Genomic DNA, 18757 nt, shown 5'->3' with positions numbered 1-18757 from the left:
TGTCTAATCCTATCCCTATTTAAATTTTTACATAGGATCATTAGTAGGGTTAGCTGTAAGGTGTTTGCCTCATTAGTGTGTTGCTGAAAGAACTTAACCTCAAGAGTTGCAGTTTTACTCTACATTAAAATGTTATGCAAATTCCCCATCTCACTCAGGGTATCAGAGTGAAACACAGATGCTGTTTTATTATTCTCAACTCACTTTTGACTTGTTTTACTAGGCTTTGGGCTCAACAGGCCCAAAAGTAATTAAATGCTTCCTTTGTGCTATTTGGAAAATCCTTCATTAGCAGTGTTAGCTTCCTTCAAAATTAATGCTGTGCATGCCAAATTGACCTGCACAGGAAAAAAACCATAAAGTTCCCTCTTTAAAGCTAAAAGGGAGTGGGAATTCTTCTGCTTCATGGCACTATCTTAAGCTTAACCTGTTAATACCTTTCTCATCCATTAGAGAGGGGACTATTAGACACCTTTTGTTCAAGGTTAGTCTGGGGTCTCCACTGATTTATTATGAAGAAAATTAAAGCAGTGCTTGAAGAAGTCAGGAGGCTGAGTGAGGATTTAGGAAAGGAGATATAATGCATTGCCAGTGGTAATGTTAAACCAAGCTGTTGCTGTTCCCAAGGCAGTTGGGTTCCTTGAGCAATCAAAAGCCTTCATGTCAACTTGTCCTCCTCCTGACCACTAAAATATTGATATGCCACTGTCATCTTCATTACTTGATTGTTGATCCTCCTTTCTCCTGTGGCTGTACTGGCTTTAGGAGGAAGACTAGTTAAAGACAAAATATCTGGTTTGGAAATTTCTTGAAAAACTCAGTGAGGTGCTTGACTTTTAATATACTGCTTCCTCTTGACCTTGCAGCAGGTCCTGGAACACAGCTGAACAAAAGAACTTTAGAAGATGTATCTTTTAAAGATGTGGTCCTTCAAATCAGTGGGATTGATGCAGTCTGCAGAATTTCTGAAATCTTTCTGGAACGTTTTCCTATGGGCTTGAGTTCTACCAACTCATGGAAAATTTGACATTGACCAATGATTCTGAGTGGCCTGGCTTATAGGACATAAACATGTTAAAATAATACAGGAAAAAGTAGTGAGAGTATTTCATTTGAGATCGGTGAGAGATATAAAACTTTTAAAACTAGATTTACAGCTGTTTGGATACATCTAAATAATGTATGGTGAGCTTTAGTTGGTAGTTTGTCTTTGTGTGCCAGTGAAAATGTGAAAAGATTATTTTCCAGTGCAATTCAACTAGATTTATGGCAATTATAGGCTCTGGTAGCAGAGTGTAGTAAAGAGCTAAAGAAAAGTTGGATGAATGCATGTTTCAACCTTCTTAAATAAGAACACATGAAATGATTTGTATAAAATTAAAGCTAGAGTGAAGATGGTGGCAAACCCCCCTACTAAATAATCCTGTAATGTAAAGCCCTCCTATGAGCTCTTGCCTGTAATGACATTCACATCTGCTTGTGAAAATAGGTTTGTCCAAACAATAGGGAGATTTTCTGCCAACAGATTTCCAAATATTTTGGAAACTGTAAAATAAACAGCTCCTCAATCCCATAAAGTTTCTATTAGGTAGTCATCTTCTTTAGATTAATAAATTATAAAATTTGAATCTACAATGAAGGCTAATAAGCCTTGGTAAGATCAGCATGACTTTTCCTCTTGAATGAGTTTATGGTCAAGTAACAGGCACTGTAATACTGTTATGACAACATAGCACATTGAAATAATGCTTGAAAGAGCCCATTAAATTGAAAAGCTGTTTGGGTACTTGACTATTTGATCTGTGGAGCAAACTTTTCATCACTGTTTATTGAGGATTATTTATTGGGGAGTCAGAAATTTCTAATAAAACAAGTGACAGAACAGTGCTATGAGAGACTAAATTTTCTGTGAGAAGCATAAGGTTGTTGCTATTGGAAAACAGTGACCATTTTTCTCAGTTCTTTAGTCTTATTTATTACTGGGTTTTGAATTAACTGGAGTAACACAAGACTTAGGTATGAGAGCCCCCTCAGTGTACACATCTGACTGATGTACAGTGGCAATCATAGTAGAAATGAAAAAAAGTTGGTGTGGGTAAAAAAAAAAGGATAAAGGATATATTATTATGCTATGGAAAATACAGATAAGATTAGCATCACTTCAATATTGATTTCTCCTCAGATATGGAGGGTTTTGATGCAGAATTCTATTTCCAAAGTCTAAGCCAGGGCTGAGTCTGAGCTCTTGGCTCCTGCAGTTGCTCTGGCAACTCACATTGACCTTCCATGCTAAAATATCAGCAACTGCAGTTGTATCTTTTCATCCCAATCTTTTGGGGGTGCATAGATATTAGTAGGCTGGAATTTTGGTGGGTTGGAAAATTTAAGATGCAAAATCTAATAGTATGTTTTCATGATATTGCCAGCTAATGGTTATGAATAATACTGCCCTTGAGGCAGAAATTATTATTTGACTTCAGTGCAACAAACAAGGAAGGTTTTGTTTTATTTCTTTTGAACTGCCCTTGGTTTGATCCTTGGTTGAGTTAAAATTTAGTGTTGTCATCCATCTAAGTAATAATGATGCACTCTAATTTACTGTCATCTAAACTCAAAGGCCTGTGAATGTCTGAAGAGGAATAACTAAAATCAAATGTAAGACGGAAACAAAAAGCATATTGACACATCCTATCAGTCTGTGAATTAAAAGAAATCAAAATCAAAAATGTGAATTAAAATAGTCAAGAACTATTTTCAATTTTTAGCATGAGATTAAGGGGAATGATTTACTATTGATTAGTCTTAGTGTTACTAGAAAATGGATAAATATTTATGTGTTTTTCTTCTACAGTCACTCTTTGCATCCTACTCAAAGCTTTTGTCTCTGATTTTAGCAGAGAAGTTCTTCACTTTGTCATATTTTGAGAATCATCATAGAATCCTAGACTACCAGGTTGGAAGGGACCTCAAGGATTATCTGGTCCAACTTCTCCTCACAAAAACATGATCCAGACAAGACGGCCCAGCACCCAGTCCAGCTGTATCTTATAAGTGTCACGTGTTGGGGAATCCATCACTTGCCTGTGGAAAATATTCTGACAGTTGATAATTCTCACTGGGAAAATCTTCTCTCTCGTGTCCAATCAGAATCTTCCCCAGGAGCAACTTGTAACCATTAACCCGTATCTTTTCCATGTGACTCCCCATAAAAAGGGAATCATCTTATTCCTTCCTACATCTTCTTTGTAGCCACCCATTTGAAGACTGAAACTCCCTTAAATCTTCTTTTCTGCAGGCTGAACTTCCCAGTTTCCTCAGCCTTTCATCACGTGGCAAGATACCCAGTCCTTTGATCATCTTTGTGGCCCTTCCCTGGACCCCCTCCACCTCATCCATGTCTTTTTAGCATATTGAAGACCAAAACTGAGCACTGCATTCTAGGTGCATTCTGAGAAGTGCTGAATGGGGTAAGGACTTGTTTTTTGTGCAGGTGATGCAGCTCAGTGTACCTTGGGATGCCCAGGTCTCTGGGAGTGCTGCTCCCAGCCAGGCAGATCCCAGGTTAGAAGGTTTAAATGTTTTGCAAACATTTTGCTTGGTTGTTACTGGGTGCTTCATCCCAGTAAATACCTGCTTGAAAAATATAAAATCTTGGGGGGAAAAAAATTGTGAGGTTTAATAGTGGTTTTGCTAAGAACATGCTGTATGTTGATTTGGCAAACAAAAGGAATTGAAAGGAATTGCTTTGCCTGCAAAGTATCACAGAAGTACAAAACCTCTCCTATTTACTGTAAATCCTTTATGTACCCGTGCAATTTCTGTGGTTCCCCTACACTTTGCATTTCTTAATTTCTTTTAAAATTTGTTTTAATTGTTTGTGTGCTCCAGTGATGTCATTCTGCATCTACTGAGCTGAAACTTTTGAAAAGGTGGAGGGCTGGCACTATGCTGCACTTTAACTAGTTGAGGTATTTTTGGTCACCTTAAGTACAATTTGATATGGGAATTTTGGTTTTATTTATTGTCAAATGCTAAAGATGCTAGTGTACAGTGCCCACACCTTTAAATAATAAAACTCCTATATTTGTTTGCAGATACTCTAATCTGTTGTTAATAAACTTGAAAGAATACAGTCTTGTCTAATAAACACATCAAACTAATGGGTACCAAAGCAGTTCAGAAGAGTGTTTGTTGTTTGGTGTTTAGATTTCAGTCAAAATTAATCAACAATAGATGAGGCCTGCTGTATTTATTAGTAACACAAATCCCTGTGATTCAGTGCCAGGTCCCTTTGACTTGTTCCAGTGTATGCTGGCAGGGGTACAGGACTGATAAATACTTACATCCTTGTGACTGGGAAAGAAAGAGAGGAGTGGGATAGAGCTGAGAAAACAGACCTCACAGTTGGCGTGGATTCCTTGAGAGCCATTTCGAATGTCTTTCAGAGTGAGCTCCCTTGTTAAATGGGAAGTCATTGATTCAGGAACAGTAGAGGCTTTTTTTCTTTGTGAAACCTTCAGCTTTGCAGATGGCTGGCTGCATAAGCCTGCATGGTTTTGTTCTCACTTCCCCTCCCAGGATACTTGCTTTCCCCAATTTTAATTTTCATTCTCCTTTGCTTTTTACTGAATTTCTTTAAGAGATGCAGTTATTGACAGGGGAAATGCTGTTGCAGACATGCTCCTTGGGAACATCTGTAATAGTCCAAAACCATCTCTTGGCAGAGAAAGTGAAGGTGTTTGAACTCTGGATGTTTAGTTTTTAAGTTCCATTTGTGAATTCAAGTCAAATTATGGCTCATTTTGTGAAGGGTATAAATGAATGGCTATCATCAAAAGTGTTTCTGTCAAATCAGTTGAAAATCCTTACTGTTTGTCTTTGTTCCAGCCCCTTGTGAAACTGGAAATACAGAAGTTCCACTCGTGGGGATTTTATGTCCTGCAAAACTGGGGAAGTTTATTTTCCCTGCAGATGCTGGCTTGCACTTTGCTTCTGGAACCCTAAATTCTGAGTCTGTGAAGTAAAAACACTCCAATTCTGAATAGAAGCATGTTGATTTTCTTGTAAGAATTACTTAGTGATAAACTGTGAGAGGAAACAAGTTTCAGCTTGTTGTTCATGCACTGCTGGAATTTCAATAATGTTATCTCTGGAACTAGTAGTTGCACTTGATACTGATAAGTAAACCAGTCAGGTCACAGTACCTGCTACAAATTCTTGTTCTTGACACGACACTTACTGTTTTACAGCTTTGAACCCAGTTTTCTTTTCCTACTGGCCAAATGACTCTTGAAAGTTCAGGGCACTTTCTGAGGAGAGGGTGTCACAGTAAAAGGACTTCCAAAAAGGCTATTTGAACATGGAGAGTTCAGCCACTGATTGTGGGAGAAACAATGGTCCAGGGGGGAATATTATTGTGGCAGTATTGCTATGTGACACCCTAATGGCAGACTCTGCTGCTCTTGGGTCCAGCTCCTTGTGTATTGCTGTCATTTGAAGAGAAGGTGTGGTGGTTCTCTCTGGTAGATAGAAATGGTCTGGGACAGTGCAGAATTATCCTCCATGGGACTGTGTGTGACTTTCTCTCAGGCAAGCCCTGCCAATAACTGCTCTGCATCAGTGGCTGTGCTTTTGTTGTGGGTTTTCTCTCCTCAGAGAAAACCTGCACTGAAAAGGGAATTAATGAGTTTTTGTCACTTGAGAGATGCATCTAACAATGGTGGTGATATTCTGTCTTACAGAATATTGATGTGGAACATGTGCAGTTTACCCCATGATAACAACAAATCCTGTCCTTACTTCTTATCATTTCTAGGAAAATACAGAAAACACAGGCTTCCCTCAGAAATAGGGAGGCTGCCAGTGAGGGAGTTGAGTGGGTGGAATTACTCACAGAGATAGTTCAGTATCTTGCATAGTTGCTTTGGGTATAATTTGGCATCTTCTAATTTAAGAATATTTGTCTTATGTTCTTCCCCCTCTTTATTGCCATTCTAATTGGTGTTCTCTTAGGTGTTGAGTGAAAGTAATGTTTGGTGAACAAGTGGTTCAGGAGAGGACAGTTATGATTCAGAATATAAGCTATGTAAGAATTATGGTCCTCACATTTATTTTTCAAAGCTATTTAGAAAAGGATCTATTAGAATCATCTTTATGATGTTTGTTCAAGAAATCTTCACTGTCTTCTCAGGCTGAAATATCTGTTCCAAGCTGTTCCAAGTTTTTGAGGCTATGAAATTTATGACTCTGTGGTATCATATCCTTGTGTTGATTATCTGAGTGTAACTGAATGATTAAAGTCCTGACTTTGAGGTGAATGTTTTTGCTCAATTTTAGCTAACATATAAAAAATACTTGTGTAAAAGTTTCCTTTCCTACCACCATGCCTTTGAATAAACTCATTTGCGAAAGCAATTGTGGAAAGTGGTTGTATAGAGATCATTTGGTCTTTGCCCCAAGCATTTGCCATCTTTTCCCATCCCACTGGTGCTTCTGTTTAGCTGATTCCTACAGAATGACCACAGAGTTTCATTGCATGCACAGCAGCCATAAAGGACTGTGTTCCCAGAATGGGCAGGAGCAAGCTTGCCAGAATATTCAGCAAACAATTTCCCTCAGATCCTGCTGTTACTGACAGATGGCATTGCAACTTAGAAATACAGTTTACATGTTCTTTTTCACTTGTTTTCCCTTAGGATCATTTGGGTTCTCACAGAAAATTCCATTTTGTTGAAGCAGGGGAGGGTTATGAAACTGTTTCCACTGAAGTGTTCAGCAGGCACAGAGGAAGTGCCTTTTTATCACTAGGAGGCAAAATAATTTCAGAGTATTTTTGAAGTGTGGAATCCTTGTGGTGTCTAGGCAGTAGGAAAAAGAAAACTTATAATATGGTTTGAGTTAAACTTTTGTCCCTAAAATATATTTTTATGGATTTTTTTTCCTTCCTAAATTAGAAAGAAATTGAACTTTAAAGTCTTCAGAAAAATGGATTTTTTTTTTCACCTGACATCTGTTCTGAGCATTTACTGTATAATGTTAAAGGCTGGCTGGCCCTTGATCTTTCTAGTAATACTACTGATGAGGTTGCTGGTTGTGCCAATTAAAGTGGTGATTTTTGGTTATGTAGAAGCATCTAAAGGTGACTGTGATAGTGATATCTATCACTTACCTTATTTTGTGCCAGTTATCAAAATAGTAACTTTTGGTCTCCATTAAGTTAGCTTTTGTCACATGCAAGACTAAGGTGTGGAGAAAAAAAGCAGGAGTGTCACATCCTCAAATCACTTCCCTTTTTCTGTCTCTCAGGCTCTGGCTCTGCCATTGTCCTTCAGTGTTTATTTGATTAGTGGAACGTCACTCTTCCTTACTTACCTTCTCTCAAGTACTTCCTTTGGAAAAAATGAAACAACTGGAAGTTCCACTGGCGTGGAAGTTGCCAATGGCACCTGCTGGCAGCACACTTTGACCAAATACTGACTTTACCAGTTACTTCAAAGTGCTGATCTCCCCACCCCTCTGACTGTACTGGAAATGAACCTGATGAGGAAAAACGTAATTTGGCTGGTAACATCTCTTGGAAGGGTCAGCCTTGTGATGGACTGGGGTAGAGTGGAAAGTCTCTGATGTTGGTTTAATGATTAAATTACAGGAATGAAGAACTCAGAGGGGCTATGTGAATAGAGAAGGAAAATATCTTCAGGGGAGGCCACCCATGCCCCACCCAGGTGTTGGTGACATTCTTTCCAAATGCCATTGAGGGAAGCCCCCTTCACAACACCTAGCCAGCATAATGCTCCTCATTAAATAATGTCAGGAGATGTGGTAAGGCGTTCTTGATTTCATTTTAATAATATTGATTTTATTTTCTTTTCAGCAAGATTCAAAGCTTTTTTATTTTTTTTAAATTTGATATTTGTGATATGAAGTGTTGAGTGCTAGTTCCTGAAATAGCTCTTTTCCTTTTGTGTGTGGGACTGCAGTTCACATAAAAAGCAAGTTTTAACCATCAATTTCATCTATTTTCTTCCTGGAATAATATCATAGGCCTGCCTTTCTCTGCTAGAAAGAGTGGGGGAGCAGGGCAGAAAAGAAATGAAGCTATGGAACAGGCAGACAGAAGAGGTAAAATAGCCCAGATTTTGAGTGTCCTGCTACTCGTGGCATCTGCAGCTCTGAGTCAGGTATCCAGGCTTTTAATCAGCTTGAAGCTGGGATCTGTGTGGATCCAGCTGCAAGGAAAATAAATAACTGCTGACAAAAGAGGTAGTTAGAGATGTCCAGGATAAAGACATGGCCAAAGGGAAAGAGTGAGTGAGACACCATGAAGGTATTCATGTGGTATCCAGGTGTCCATTGAATATTTGTACAGAGCAGAACCATCAGAGAAGAAAAAGATTTTAGAACCTGGCAGAGATATGTAGGTTCAAGTCCTGGGTAAGAGATACAGAAACAAGATTTTCCAAGTGTCACATGTAGCCAGATTTATAGACTTCCAATTTGGGGAATGCAGTTTTCCTAGACTATATGGCATGTTAGCTGAGAGGAAGAATATATGCATTTAGCCCTGCAACTGCTAGGGTTTGCATGAGAAACCAGAACTGGGGAAGAAAAGGTTTTGCAAGCTTCTTGTTGAAAGCAAAAGGCCTCTGGTTGTTTCAGGGGCATCTATTAGTAGTATGTGAAACAAGAGTTTGCCATGCTATCTCAGATCTTCCACTGAGGGAAATAATATCTGCAAAACCAAAGCTTGATGGGAAACATAATTGTGTAGGAGAGGAGCAGTATCTGTAGCAAGGGAATGATGCAAAGCCTGTTGGTTAAGTATTGGGCTGAGCTACTCTGGCAAAATGAATCTTTGCAATTAGTTGGGCTTTGTTGTGTGCACCTATGGACTGCTGGGCTGGGAGGGGTTGAGAGCAGTGTGTGAGTCCAGGGTGGGACCCATGGGTATGTCCACACACAAATGGAGAAGGCTTTTTTCTTTACCAGTGGGAGGAATGGAGTACAAGCACGGAGGTAAGAGTGTATCTGACTCATGCCAGTGACCCATCAGTTGGATACATTCTGTCACATTTCCTTTGTGAGTGTTCAGTGCGATAATGTATGACCTGCCCACAGTTTTTTTCCATGTCCAAAAGAAGTGGTTCTGCATGACACAGGTTGGAACAATACAAGGACTTTGAAGTAAGGCTGTTTTGGAACCTTTTGGTCATAAAAGTAAAAATGTTTACAGAATAATTTCCTGACAAAATGAAACTCAAAGTTTTGTTTTTGCTGTAAAGACTCTAATACTTAAGTATGTGTTTTTCTCTCTTTAAACCATGCAAGTTCCTAAACATGCAGGCATCTAAACCACTTTAGTGAGGTTACATAAATCATAATTGTCAATGACAGTAATTATTGGGTTTGAAGGGCGATGACTTCAAAATAAACCCTTATTTTCCAAGCATCAGAGCTTGAACTATGTGCATCTTTCCATGCCAATAGCAAGTATGTTAGCACCCTGATTCACTTCCATACAGTCTTTGGGATTTTTTGTGTTTCACAGGGAAGGGTCTCTGGCAATAGGTAAGTTGGAATATTACCCTAAGGAATTTTCCATGCCATGTGTTATGAGAATTTGTGTCTGAGATTTTAATAGAACAGAAACGTCTATCTATATGATAAGAAATCCTAGCTGAGCTTCTTAACCCACGTGCAAGTGCTCCCACCTCTGCTTCAGACAAATGAAAGTGAGTGCCCTTCCAGTTATTAAAATGATGAAAGATCTGGATCTAGGATATCATCAGGGTTTACTGGTATGTTGAACTCAGAGACATATTGCAACTCAGAGGCTGCCATGGCACTTGTACACTCCACTGGTAGGTTACCACTGGCTGCTTGTCCTGCAGCAAGTGTAAGGCTCCTCATTACTTTTGGGGAGTCCTTTTGCCAGCTGGGACCTCCTGGCTTCAGCTGAATGTGTTGTCTCCCCATTTAAGTTGTGTCAGACTTGCAGTACCCAGAGGCTGTAGTGTCTTTTTGGAGGTGGAGGTGTTTTTTTCCTGTGGGTGATAGGCAGTACAGGAATTATGAGCTCAGGCAACAGCTGGAACTCGTGATGTGGCAGTCAACTGGATGAGGCTGCTGAGGAGGAGATGTAACTAAACAAAACTGATAGATTTAACTGAGTAAGGAAATGTTTAACTTCCAGATGTTTAAACTGTAATCCCTCTGATGAAAACTCCTATCCTCTTGTGTTTGGAATGGATGGGAAAGCAATGTTCTGTGCATCTCTGGCTGCCCAGGTGCCACTGCAACTTGCCAAGGAACAGCAGTGGCTGTGCTGTTGTTTCTTTCTGAAAGAGAACTAATAATTTTTTCCTACAAGTGAGTGTGTGCCTAGAGGATGTCAGAGTGATGTCTTTTGAATTTTAAATTAAATCAAAAAGTGCCAATACTAGATAACTGTGAGATAAAGCTGAAAATACCTGTAATGAACCTGCAAATCCTAATTAATCATTAAAATGTGTCTCTGCAAGCAGCAAAAATCTCCAGGCAGATTTCTGCCAGAAATCTGTCCTGTGTCCAGAGAGGAATTTCCCCAGCACAGAAAATCCCTACACATTTAAGGGATCTGTGCAAAAAGTGTTGGCATGGGGAACATCCCATGGGCTGGTTAGGATGGGCAGAGTTCTCTCGTAGCAAGAGCTGGGCAGTGCCACAGCAGCACTTTGCTCCTGCCCTAGCACTAAGCCAGACCTGGATATGGTGTTTCTACCCCACCAGGAGTTCCTGCTGTAGGCATGATTTTCCTTCTTGCTGCCTCCCATGAAGACTTGTCCTCCTCCTCCCACCAGCTGCTGCCTTTTGGTCTGGTTCTTTAGACTGTTTTCTTGGGTTTCCACCTAACTCCTGCAACCTTTCCAACTGCAGCTTGTCTTTGTTTACCTGGTGACAGGCGAGGGTTGTCATGGCTTCCTTGTGAATCCTCTGAGGATCTCACCCACCCCTTTCTTCAGAATGGCCTGAGGTGCTTTGCTCTTTTGTAGCAGAGCCATTCCCTCTGCTGCCTGTGCAGCTGTTGTTCCTTTGCCAAGTGGAGCCTGTTACCCCGTGGGGGAACGAGTGGCTGTGGCTTCCAACTTGCCATTCTTTGGGATTTTGTCTGGCTTTTTGAGGATGTAATAGGATGGCCCAAAAAATCCAGCAGGGGATTTCCTCATGTTCCTTCTTCAGTGGCCCCACCAGCAGCACGATCTCTGTGACTTCAGGCAATCTCAGAGGCTTCATGGGGTTTAGCTCTAATTTCAGCCTGCATTTGTCTGTTTCATTTGATTCTTTCTTGTATTATACATATGCAAAAGAGTAGAACTGCCACACACAATTTTTCTGCTTTTTGGGTTTTTGGAAGATATGAGCGTAAAATACACCAGGCACATCAGCAAATTAAGTGCAGAGACTTTCTGTGAGATTTGAGTTGATATTAGCTGTGAGGAGAAAGGTGAGTCTTCTGGGCTCTGTACTTCCAAATATTTAAAGGCTCTAACATATCACACCTGAGAAATTTCCTTTTTCCAAGAAAACCAAGTATCAAAGGAAGATGATGTACAGACTATTTTCTTATTAGCAAGTTTACCTATCCCAAATTTGAGTGAATTAATTGGTTGCATAATTTTTTTATTAAAATCACACTAATTGATAAGGAATTACTGAAGAGGAACAAAGGTCTAGTTGGTTCTTGACTGCATATATAGAAAGTTAATATTAAAACTGAAAGAGATTGAAAAGGTCCCAGTAAGATCAAAATCATTACTTTTCACAATAACAGCATAGTAGCAGCAATAAATGATGAGATGTAATGGACCCAAGATTTTTTTGGCTCCAAATAAAACCTCAAAGCACCTTGTGCTTCAAAACATATTTTCTTGCTATAGAGCCCATGCTCCAGATAATTTTGGAAATTTCCTCCACATTATCACTGGATGATGTGGCATTTCTTCAGACTAGAACCATACCAGATCTTGGTCAGTGTGTGCACACAATTATTACCTGCCCACTGCAGTTTCATGTTTTATTTTGGTATGAATGCAGCAGGGCAGGAAGGCTCAAATCTACCCTAATTCCACACAATAAAAGTCTTTATTCTGAGGCAGTATGATTTGAAGGCTAAGGACTCACTCTTCAACAGAGGGGAAAGGCTTCTCTAAGTTCTGAGTTCTTCTCTAACACACCTTTGTGAACAAAGCAGTGACACTCCACATGTGATTTTAGAACATTGTCCCCAAGGCTGTGCAGCCACCCTCCAGACAGGTGCCACATAAAGGTGGCAGACAGGTGCCACATTTCTCCATTTTACTTCTCCAGTAGAAAGCTGGGCAGTCCTCACCTGCCATGAATTGGTGTTTGGGATTAGTGTGTGAGAGAGGCATGTGACCTGCAGCCCAGCTTTGTGTCAGGTTCAGGAATTCAGTGCACCATAAACCCCCAGAATTGTGATCTTTGTGGGACTGGGCTGCAGCCAGTCAAACATCCTATCAATCAGGAGGACCCCTGTGTGCTGTGGCATTAACTTTTACAATTCAGAGCAGTGTGGGACTCTGCTGTACTCAATCCATCAGTCAAGTCTGCCTGCACTGCTCCTCTGCAGGGGATACCTCTGCCTTTATGATGCTGGTCATTGACAAGCTGAGTTGTGATCAATCAATCAGTCTCCTATCATGCTGCACAATGGCTGCAGGATAGCATAGGCTAGACTGCCCCATCCTGAAAAAAAACCCAACCCACCCCCTGAAAAAAGTTAAATAAAATGGCCCTAATAAAAAAATCCAAAGTGATGTTCCCAACGCTTTTCTGACAATTATTTTGCTATTTTTCTTTTTATTCCTAAACATAATTCTGATTAACATTTTAAATTATGATTCTTTTTCCCCCCTAAATTTTGTGTCTATCTGTGTGTGATTATCTCAACTTTTGGCACAGGAAGCACCTCTGATCAGGCTCAGGTCTAGAATAACACAAGTATGGTAGGTCAGGATGGAAGAAGGTGGATTGGCACAGCAAGTGTGTTTACATCATCCCTGGCTCTAGCCTGATTTATCAGTAGATTTGGCCCTATTTACTGTTTCTTGGTAGCTAGTAGTGAAGTATATAATATAAATCAAGAATGATTTACAGCATGATAATTGTTCAGAGTGAATGCAGCTAAATTAAAGAGAGAGCATGGTAATATACATGGGTCTGGTAGTTCTTGAGCATTCATTTGGCTCCTAATTTCTGCACATTCTCACACCACCAATTTAGGTAGAAACGAGTAGATTTTGGTTTTCTTTTTTAATCAATACAAAATTGCAGGTTTGTGTGTATAGACAAATATATATGTATACACACTTTTTTTTTTTTTTTTTTTTTTGCTTCAGTGTCTTGCTTCTCTGTCATTTGTATCAGCAACTTTTAAAGTAGTTTTTTGGCAATACTTTTGCATCTTGGAAAATGCTGTAGATATGGTCAATACTCTTATCCCATAATACTGTGAGTTAGGCAGCTCTTTGCAAGAGTGGAGATGCTCTGCAGCACTGGTTCTTTATTGTCCAGAATGTCTAGAGCAAGCTGGGACATATTCCTGGCCTGGATGGAAGATTTTCCTTTCTCTTGCTGTCTCAGCTGTCGTGTGCCAGGTGACCTTGTCCAAATTTCTCCTTGGAGATAGGAATGCTCCTCTCTGCTATGCCCCACTCTGAGTTCTGCTAGTGCAAAGGTGGTAGACAAGAACTGGGCAGAAATTAGCATGTTTAGGGAAGAGATGAGAGAGTAGGAAATAGCTTGCAAGCCCAACCCTACCCATACTGAAATACTGGGGAGGAAATTTGCTGATTTCTAAGTGTTCATCTTACTTGGCAGGGCTGGAAAGCTCTGAAATGTCTGTGCCAGGAAAGCAAGGAGTGCTAGTAGGAAAAGGCAGGTAGATTTGTATGAGGCCTGGGGCACACTGAGGACACGCTGGATTTCCAGATCTCACCATGATAGGGAAAGGAAATCAATGCCCAGATAGGCTGTGAGGAGGCAACTAGAGGAGAAAAATGAAACCTTGCCTTACCCACCAAAAGCTTTCTCTATAAAATACAGGCCTCTGTTGCATCATGGAAAAAAGTCCAGAAAAACAGATGAAGTTGTACTGGATTCACTGGCTCTTTTTTCCTTCTCTGCATCTTGCCAAAAATGCAATTTTACTTTAATTTTGGTTTTGTGTTGTTTTTCATGATGCTAAAACATTGCTTGAGCACAGATGTAAACCATCAGTACACTACTGTAAGGCATGGACCACACAGACATGCAGTTCCTTTCAAAATGCAAACCAGAGGAAACAATCTGCCTTTAAAATTAAACTTCCTCATTAATTTCATTAAAAACGTGTGCAGCTTCTAGGGAGTGGCAGAGGGTGACTTAAAACATGGCATTATCCCTTGAAAACTGGCAGGCAGTGAATGTGCTTTGCTGGAAAAAAAAAAAGAAAAAGTAGGGGATCTGAAAGAAAGGTTGGGAAAGGGAAGGGGATCTCCTGCAGTGGTTGCCATTTTTCTACTCCTGTCTGCTTTGCTGTGCTCTGCAGACACACAATAATAACCCCAGTGGGCCCGGGGATCAAATGACGTGTTGCTGAAGGATTAGGAGCAATTCTATCCCCCTGGCATGGGTTTAGGAATTTTCATTAAAATGACCTTGGGTGTGGTGAGAAAGGAATTCGGGCTGCATGGATGGAGAGCTAAACATCCTACCTGGGGAGCAACAAAAGGTCTCTGCAAGGCTCGCCTGTCCAGGCCCCAAGCAGAGCTGTCCTGCTTTCCCCTCCCACTCAGCGCAGTTGGTCATGGAGATACGTGGAAGGTCAGGATTAAGAGGCATCTTTCCAGGGGATGGAGGGGGGAGGTGGGAGGATGGAGGGGAGGAGGGAGCAAGAGCTCTTGTTTCCTGGAATTGCTTAAAAACAAATACTTAGAAGCAAATATGTGTTTGGTGTGGAGCGGAATTGTGTTTAATTAACAAAGCAGCCGTGTCCCCAAGTGCTGCACCAGGAGAAAATGGAAAATTATTGCTGGGTTGTGCAACCCCATCCTGTTCATCTGCACAAGCAGCCCTTGCACAGTTTGGTGAGTTTCTTGTGCATGGTCCTGCTTAAGCAAAAATTTCCAGTCCCACTGAGTGTCTTCTCACAGTTTGACTGTTTGTATTCAGACAGGCAGCATCTTGCACCTTACAGCAGCATTTTCAATTCCTGCTGGCTGAACCCAATTGCTTTGAGGAAGCAATTTACTGGTAACTGTAATGCAGTTAATTATGATATGTGCCATCACATACATCTTTTAATGGTAGCAAATTCCAGATGAAATTGATTAATCAGGATAAAAAGAAAGCATGATTTTGTTAGCAACACAGCAAAAGCATTAAAGTAAGCAGAAAGTAAAACCTCTAAGTTTCTGGGGTGTGTGGTTGACAGGCTTGTACACAAAATCTTGGCAAATTTCATCACCTGCTGGTGAAATGTCCCTCCCTACCTTGCATTCAGGGTAAATTAAAAGAAATGTACTGCACTGTAGCAGGTATTCTTGGTGACAACAGTTGTTCTGAGGTACTTGGATGTAACACAAGGTATTAGAAGTAAGCACTGAAAAATGTGAGTTATCTGTAGTTCACTGCAATTTCCAGCTCATTCTGGAAGCTGTCAAGGAACTGTTGATGTAATGAACATTTAAGAGCTTCTCAGTCCTCTGTCCTTTGATAGTCCCTCTCAAGACATCAGTTTGGACTTGGCCTGGCCAAGTGCTGTCTTCTGGGGGAAGAAGACACAGCCCAGGGATGAACTCCCCTGGAGCAGAGGAAATGCTGAGCATTGTGCAGCAGGTGCTGTGGCTGACCACCCAGAGTTTGTAAACCAGGAGCTGATGGAGAGTGAAGCCCTGTCACATCCCCAGAGGGTGCCCCGGGTGGGATTGCTGTGATAGCAACAAAAGATTATCTGTTCCAGGTCTCTCCTTCCTAAGCCTGCAGAAACACAATCCATTACTTCAGATGGAAAGAGTTTATTTCAGCCTGATTGCATTACAAGATCCTGGAGTGAGTTCACACACGAGCAGTAGAAACCTGTCACATTTGAGAAACTGTGTGTCAGTGTGACTGGCCTGCTCCCCTCACTCAGTACCTGGAGGCAGAAGGCACTGTGCTTAATGAGGGGAGGCCTCAAATATTAATCAAACCTGTAATCTCCTACAAAGACATGTGTAGACACTGCTGCTGAAGATTGTTGCTTTAGACACCTTTTATTCTGATCTCTTTACTTTGCCTTCTGTGGCTCTGGGAAAGAAGAGAGGAATGTAAACGTGACCCAGCTTAGTAAATGGCTTTCATGAAAATAGACTGAGTGATTTTGCTCTTGCAGAGGACCCATGTAAAACTGCATGGCTTTGCTGTAAATCTCTGGAGGTTGCTCTTTCAGAGACCAATTTGTAGGGCTAAGGATAGTAGGACCTGTTTTGCATTTACTTCATCCTTTACCAACAGATAATTTGATACAAGTTAAGGAGGGAAGTTTTCTTATTACTCTTCATGGCAGATGTCTGACTACCCACCCTTCTGTTGTAGGAGGACTTCTCAGTGTCCTGGGAAAGATTTGTGGTCATTTCAATTTTATAGAACTTCAGTCCACTTGTTATGGAGATCAAAGAAGTTAGAAACCTAACTTCCCATTTAGAAACAGATCTAAGGTGTCTGAAAGCAAGGGGAGCTATTTTATTTGTTTTGGGGCTGCCTGTCTTCTCTGCTCCATGAGGGTGGAAAACAATCAGAACCTCTGAAATATCTGTCATTCTCACTGAGTGAGGAAAAGCAGAGTGTGATACTTTCTAGTGCCAATCTGTCAACAATCATTATTGGCTAAAGTTTTTCCTTGAGGCGTGCAGGTTGGTGTACTTATTTTCATTTACAGGAAGGGTGATTTGGAGCAGAGAGAGGTTAATCTCTCACATTAGCCAAGTCATATTAGCACTGGCCAAAATGTTCAATAGAGTTTGTTTGCTCACTGTCACTGTGCACAGCTAAAAGCATTGGTATGCACTGCTTCTGCCTGCCTATTATGGGTTATCTTGGGTGGCCTGTCCAACCCATTGATAAGGCCCGGTGGTGACGCTGCTGTGACAATGAAATTGCCAGGGAAGGGGTCTTTAGCTGAGCTGTGAGTCTTTGGTGTCTAGGCTTTCCTAGGCTAACAAATGTGTTCCCTGTGGCCAGGGAGGACAGCAGAGGTGGCTAGCTGAGCAGTCTGGCAGCCCATAATTTCCTCTAGTACCAGTTCACTGGCCCCAGAGAAACTGGTTTCCTTGCCTCTAGTCCAAACCAGGCAATAGTTTTGGTGACTATTATTTTTTATTGCTTATTTCCCCCATATTTAGATGCATTGCTCTCATATCAGATACAAATGTGTTGTGTTCTTGCTGATTTCTCTCAGGAGGAATGAAAGAGGATGTCCACTAAATATTTACTGTAAGGGAATTGTATGAATGCCAGTGAGGGGGAGTATTTAGTGCTAGTGGAGGGGTGTTTGTAAAAGATACAGCACTGTTTGTCAGGATTTTGGTAGTTTTGCCAACATGAGAATGTCCTGAGGCTGAGAAAGTTGTCTACTAAATATGAAGCGGAGGTTCTGGCTATTGAAACCTGTGCATCATTCTTTCCCACCGGTCCAGCATGTGAAGTCAACATTAGAAATATTCCCATTCAGGATTAGAAACTGGACAGAGCACTAAAAGTGTCTAAACAGAGCCACCAGAATCTTATTAAAGGAAGTGGAAGAGTTTATGCAGATCTGGGCCTCTTTCCTGTCTTAAATTGTGAGTTTTGCACATATGAATGCTTTTATGTTTGTACTAATTCATAGAAATGAGGGTTGTATTTAGGATCATGACTTTTTAAAAAATTTATTTTAACCCTTTTGTCCACCTTTGTGGTATTTTGCAACCTCTGACTGACATTTCTTCCCTTGGAACCTGTGCAATGTGGCCAGCAGGTTTAAAAACAAAGAGAAGAGCTTTGTTAATGCAGCTTGAACAGAAGAGTAAAAAAAAAAAAAAAAAAAGGAAAAGAAAAAGTATTGAATTCAGTTGCTGCAGAGGTCTGTTGTCCCTGGAATACCTTTGCAGTGTGTGCTAAACGGTCACTCAAAGTCAGCATGAAAAAATGATTTCCGAAGCTGTTGGACAAATAAGGAGACTCATTCTGAGCAGGGACTAAATTGGTTTGGAACATATGCCTGTGCTGAGCAGCCAAAGTACATAATCAGGTTTAGCAAAACAAAGCCTGATACCAAACTTGCCAGGAAAAATTGTTTTGTCATTTTGAAATCTGCTTGGTTTTTAAGCAAACCTTCCCAGAACAGAAAACAATGTGTTTCATGCCCCACTTCATCTGCCATTGCTGTATTTTTCCTCTGAAGACTTGTAAGGAAGGGGAAGAATATATAATCCCTTTGTTAAGATACTTAAATTAAAAGCTTGCTCGTGTTGAACTGCCCTTTCAGTCAGGATTAAGATTTGTTACCCAAGTCTATATACCCTGTAAAACAACGACTAATCCAGACATTAATCACAGGAAATATTCTGGGCCTTTTAAAAATAAACCATGACATTCTATGAAGAATACATAATTGAGTATATCCTGGACAGGTTGAAAATTAGCCCAGTTGATTGGTTACATAATGATCAGCTGGGTAAGCCAAGGGGAAAGAAAAGAG

At 40.6% G+C, this 18757-nt stretch overlaps 1 long non-coding RNA gene across 1 annotated transcript in view; it reads left to right on the top strand.

Moving 5' to 3' along the window:
• LOC306802149 overlaps nt 1-18757 on the top strand; it is a 189163-nt gene that overhangs the window by 82719 nt on the left and 87687 nt on the right. Inside the window, exon 11 of the long non-coding RNA XR_013774281.1 lies at nt 7649-7821. This is a non-coding gene — a long non-coding RNA (uncharacterized lncRNA). The remainder of the gene's footprint in view (nt 1-7648; nt 7822-18757) is intronic.

Source organism: Erithacus rubecula, assembly GCF_903797595.1.
Source record: "Erithacus rubecula genome assembly, chromosome: 5".
Taxonomy (NCBI): Eukaryota; Metazoa; Chordata; class Aves; order Passeriformes; family Muscicapidae; genus Erithacus; species Erithacus rubecula.
This window is presented reverse-complemented; position numbering and strand designations above follow the sequence as displayed.